This window comes from Oryza sativa, chromosome 7 (genome assembly GCF_034140825.1).
Source record: "Oryza sativa Japonica Group chromosome 7, ASM3414082v1".
NCBI classification, from domain to species: Eukaryota; Viridiplantae; Streptophyta; class Magnoliopsida; order Poales; family Poaceae; genus Oryza; species Oryza sativa.
In genome coordinates this window covers 16,025,885-16,031,396 of record NC_089041.1, presented here as the reverse complement: position 1 = coordinate 16,031,396, position 5,512 = coordinate 16,025,885, and the positions used below count along the sequence as shown (strand labels likewise).

Below are 5,512 nucleotides of genomic sequence, written 5' to 3'. Positions count from 1 at the left end.
GGGTGTTTGGTCTAGTGGTATGATTCTCGCTTCGGGTGCGAGAAGTCGCGAGTTCGATTCTCGCAACACCCCCATTGTATTTTTTTTACCTTTTAATTTGGCCATACACTTGTGGTTGTGTGGGCAGCCAATATAATGTTCTAGCTCGATCACCTGAACCCAGTGCTCAGTCTCTTAGATAGTTAGACGTGTCACTCCGTCACTGACATATGAGGTTTCTATCGGTAATACTACTATATTTTGTTTACATACAGGGTCACCGAATATATATATATATATATATATATATATATATATATATATATGTTATATTAAAAAATTCTGATAATACATATAGTTTCACTGGTATGTGCTATCGTAGAAATTGAACATGCACACGTCCTACAGGTGTTTTTTGAAAGAAAATAATTCACACATAACGTTCAGCTTGTTTGTGTTTGGTTGGTCCTTCAACTTTGGCCTGGTTTATTTCCCCCAATTTTTTTTTTCAAAAACATCACATCGAATCTTTGACACATGCATAGAGTATTAAATATAGATTAAAAAACAAATTACATAGTTAGGGGGAAAATCGCGAGACAAATCTTTTGAGTCTAATTAGTTCATGATTTGCCATAAGTGTTACATTAACCTACATGTACTAATGAGGGATTAATTAGGCTCAAAAGATCGTCACGCGGTTTCCAGACGAGTTATAAAATTAGTTTTTTCATTAGTGTCAAAACCCCTTCCGATATCCGGTCAAACATCTTATATGACACCAAAAAATTTTGTTTTCGCGAAATAAGTAGGCCCCCTGAGTTTGCTGTCCCGTTTGCTTTTCATTTTTCGCTCTTCTAACGCCCCCCTGAGTTTGCTATCCTTTAAAAGAAAAGGAGGGGGCTCTAAGGCACTATGTTACACAATTCTTTCGCTCCTGTCATGGCCCGAGTCTTTGGCTCCTATTTGTTCTTTGCGACCAGACATGTTGCTGACGGTTCTTTGCGTCTAAAAATTGCTAATTTTGCTCCTTCCAAATCTCCCATGATACTAGAAGGATAAGGCTACGCAAGCCTTTCTTTGGCACCCCAGGATTGGAGGCTAGACCCATCCACCACTCATGGCCTGTCGCATGGTTGTTCCAATTTGCTGGCTTAATTTACTCGTGGGAGATTCAAGTTGATATCAATCCCCAAATTCTCTTCGTGTACCTACATTCCGCCGTGAGGTGCATAGCCATCTCTAGGGTATGCTAGCAGAGTGGATGTTGTTCTGCCATCAGCGGGTCTCGAGGCGATCTGACGTCCATACTCTGTTTTAGATGATAAGCTATACAAAGAACTTGCATTTTCTCGGTGCCCAGGACTTCCATATGATTGTTGTGTAGTTTCTGCTTTGGATCTAAGGAACCACACTTTGTATGCAGACATCGTTATGTACTCTCCATGGGTTGTGAGTTTCCGTGTGATTTGATCTAGTTCGGCGTCAACGAGTTGCACATCTTGGACTATGTTCTATAGGGAGACTAGTTGGTCTAGGAGCTCAACTAGCATGTCACCATTGACTGAGAGGTCAAGGTTTTGTATGCATGTCTCACCTTCGAATGCTTTCTTAAGCGTTCTTTTTTCCTTGTGGATGTTGTGTATACCTGTGGTGCCAAGTCTTTCGGCCTTCTTCTTGGTAGCCATGCGGAGTCCCAGAAACGAGCTATGGATTCGTTCCCTAGGGATATTATGGTTGTCGCCACAAATAGGAGTATGTTCGTGTAGTCGCATGGTGTCCTAGTCCCCCATCCAAGTCTTTTCGGGGGCATTCCATTACTGATGAGGACTAGGGTCCCGATCTTCCGATAGGTACTGATAAGACAATTGTGAAGACTCGGCATTGCTGATCCAAAGGCTCCGCTCAGGCACTGATATGTATGTCATTTAAATAGTTATGAATTTTTTTAAAGAAAAATTAAGAAGATTTATTAACATATGATATATCACTCCACAGACATGCAATTTAAAATTCAACTTATACATATCGCAGAAAAGATAAATTTGACTATAAATGTATTTTTAGTTTATACGTTAACCCAAATGCAGATGATGGTTTGAGCGGTGGCATCTAGGAGCGGCACCGATGGCTCGGAGGTGGCGAGCTCCACCTCTGCCCATCTGCATCATCGGACACAACTAAGGGCCTGTTTAGTTCGCCAAAAGAAAATTTTTGGGTGTCACATCGGATGTTTGACCGGATATCGGAAGGTTTTTTCGGACACGAATGAAAAAATAATTTTATAATTCGCCTGGAAACCGCGAGACGAATCTTTTGAGCCTAATTAATCCGTCATTAGTACATGTGGGTTACTATAGCACTTATGGCTAATCATGGACTAATTAGGCTCAAAAGATTCGTCTTGCAATTTTCCTCCTAACTGTACCATTAGTTTTTTTATTTATCTATATTTAATGTTTCATGCATGTTTCTAAAGATTCGATGTGATGTTTTTGGGAAATTTTTTTTAATTAAACGGGGCCTAAACATAATCTTAGATAATTTTATTTTACTGTTCAATTTGGATTTACTATGTTTCATTTTTCTACTTTTTCATCTCATTAATTTGTCAATGTTTTTTTAAGTAGGAACTTAATGTTTTATATATGAGAGTAAAATGTTTCAATTTGAATTTAACACTGTTTCACACTCACATTTTTCCGGTTCTCAAGATGTTTAATGTTGTTTTATTTGTTGTGCACTACATTTTCATCCTTTCAAATGTTCAAATAACTGAGCTCTTTATTTACGACATATAATTTAACATTTCGCATACGGCAAACTAAAATATTTTAACTGCCCATTTTTAGATCAGATCGGGCGTTCAATCCTCTTGTCCATATACTATTTACTGGTCAGCGGTTTGGACACAGACCACATGAGCTTCGTTAAATAAGGCTGTGTTTAGATGAGGGGTGTAAAGTTTTGGCGTGTCAAATCGGATATATAGACACATTTAAAGTATTAAACGTAGTCTAATAACAAAACAAATTATAAAATCCGCCTGTAAACCGTGTTAATTCGTCATCAGCAAATGTTTAATGTAGTACCACGTTGATAAATCATGGTGCAATTAGGCTTAAAAGATTCATCTTGCAATTTACACATAATCTATATAACTAGATATTTTTTCGTTTATATTTAATACTTTATGTATGTGTTCAAACGTTTGATGTGACGGTGTAAAATTTTGATAGGGGAATCAAATAGGCTCTAAGTGTGTATTACTAATATCTCTTGCCGAACAGGCAAACGCCAAAAAAAAAGAGAGAGGTGATGGCGGAAGGATAATCGATTGCAAGAGATGGGAGAAAAAAAAAGGATGATCGTCAATATAGAAAGAAACTGGAAATGTTTGCGCTGTAATCTTGGGAACTAGTACTATAATACACGTATATTATGCTCGACTACGCAGCTTAAGTACATAAAGACCTAGCTTGGTCAACTGATCGATCCCCATTGCTTGGGCAAATAAATATACACGCTAACGCGCATGACCTGCAATTTGTACATTTTAACTGTAGGATCGAATCACAAGAACTAAGCCAACCAGAGGGGGGGGTGAATGGTTGGTATACCCAAAAACCAAAAACTTTTAGCGGAAATAAAAGTTACCCTCGAATTCGATGGATAGCGGTCTGACCGAAGTTGATCCGTCGGTCTGACCGCGCTCGTGCCGCCGGTCTGACCGGTGTTGATCACTCGGTTCAACCGCCTGAAGATCGTCTGCCGCGTCTGAAGTCGCTGTCGCCGCCACCGGTCTGACCGCCTCGCCTTAGTCGGTTTGACCGCCAGTAGGTCGCCAGTCTGACCGCCGGTGAGATGCCGGTTAGACCGCCGAAACCCGGTGAAACACAAATAGAAGAACTCTCAAAGTAGATGACAACTTTATTGCTTCTCTCTGTGTTTACAAAGTGCAACAACAGCACTCCTTACAAAAATCTCGACTAAACTCGAAACCCTAACTAAACTAGCTCTCAAAAGCTATACAAAAGCGATACCGGAAAGCCTCATGCTCCCTCTCTATTTATACATGAGGTAGGTAGCCTAAAGCCACGAACCAAACTCATATTAAGAGTGCTAAACAGCTTAGGAAACCTTCTAGTACAAGAAAGAAACTTTACATAACCAATCGTACCAAATTTGGACTCCTTCCAAATTCGACTCCGCATCCCATACGCACACAATACCTCCATCGTATGCCATATGGAATCTCCATCAACCATGTGCATCAACTCTAGCCTTAGTATCCCGCATGATATCTGACCACCACGGACATCGTCTTACCAACAAGCCGACTCCCGGTCCATCACCGCAAATATTCTCCCGAGGCATCGAGTCACCTACACATGAGACAAACAAAGAAACCATATTCCGAGACCAAGCTACCACCAACTTGACTCATTGTTAGCAAACAACAGTATTACATACGTATAGTATTCATCTAGAAGCCATAACCATGAAACAATCACTGATATCCAAACAAACAACCCGAAACCGAAACCGACACAGCGTCGGCCGGTCAGACCGCGGCTAGCCGGTCTGACCGCTCAACACAATCCGGTCTGACCGGCAACCTCCGCCCGGTCGGACCGGACCACATAAAATAACAGCACCTGTGAGTCCAATCATCCAAAACCACTTCGACAGTAATCACCAAATATCAAAACCAATAATCACAGATGCCAATTGTTCATCACTAAATAAGCATCAAAACACACTTTGATCTTACATTAACCCTACCTAAAAACCTAGTTTACAAATAGAACCCTTTTTCTTGGTGCTGGGGCAATGAGTTTGAGACCATGAGGTTCAATGTCTCAACGACAGTGGTATTGGTGCTGACGCTTTCACCCCTTATAATAGTGAACTCATTGATATGAATGGGTCAGCACCAAAAACACTTACGCTGAGAACCTATTTATAAAATATTTTTTAAAAAAGAATTAAATATAAATATTTTTTACAAATAGATCCTTAGTACCTGTCTCTCTAGCATCCCTATTTTTAAGAAAAGATAATTGCATTTTAATTATTTTATAAAAAATGTTTTATAAATAGGTCCTCGACGCAATCCCTCTGTCTCAACGGTTAGGGAGACGAGGGTGTTGTCACGCCCTGAAGTTCCCCTCCTTTGCTTTAAATTCATAAAATAAATCGTCCAAAGAAATGGTTTAATTTAACCTAGAGCTAATTCCCTAATTAATAAATGCAATCAATAATTGGAAATGGCGTGGTGGAATTTTTCTTGAGTTCCCCATGTCTTAATGCATTAACAGGATTTTTAGTGAAATTTTCAGAGCCTTATAAGTAATTTTGACCAATTAAAATCATCAAAGTGCAATTTTAAATCCCAGGAATTCATTTTCCCTTTTTCCTCTTTTTCTTTTTCCTTCTTTTTCTTTCTTGGGCCGTCGGCCCGGTCCAGCTCGCCCAACCGCGCTCGACCTCCTTCTTTTGGGCTGGCCCACGCCCCTCCCTTTCTCCCTAG

At 40.0% G+C, this 5,512-nt stretch overlaps 1 non-coding gene across 1 annotated transcript; it reads left to right on the top strand.

Moving 5' to 3' along the window:
- Positions 1–72, top strand: TRNAP-CGG (transfer RNA proline (anticodon CGG)). Its single transcript has one exon. It is a non-coding gene; the product is annotated as a tRNA-Pro (tRNA).
- The last annotated feature ends 5,440 nt before the right edge of the window (positions 73–5,512 follow it).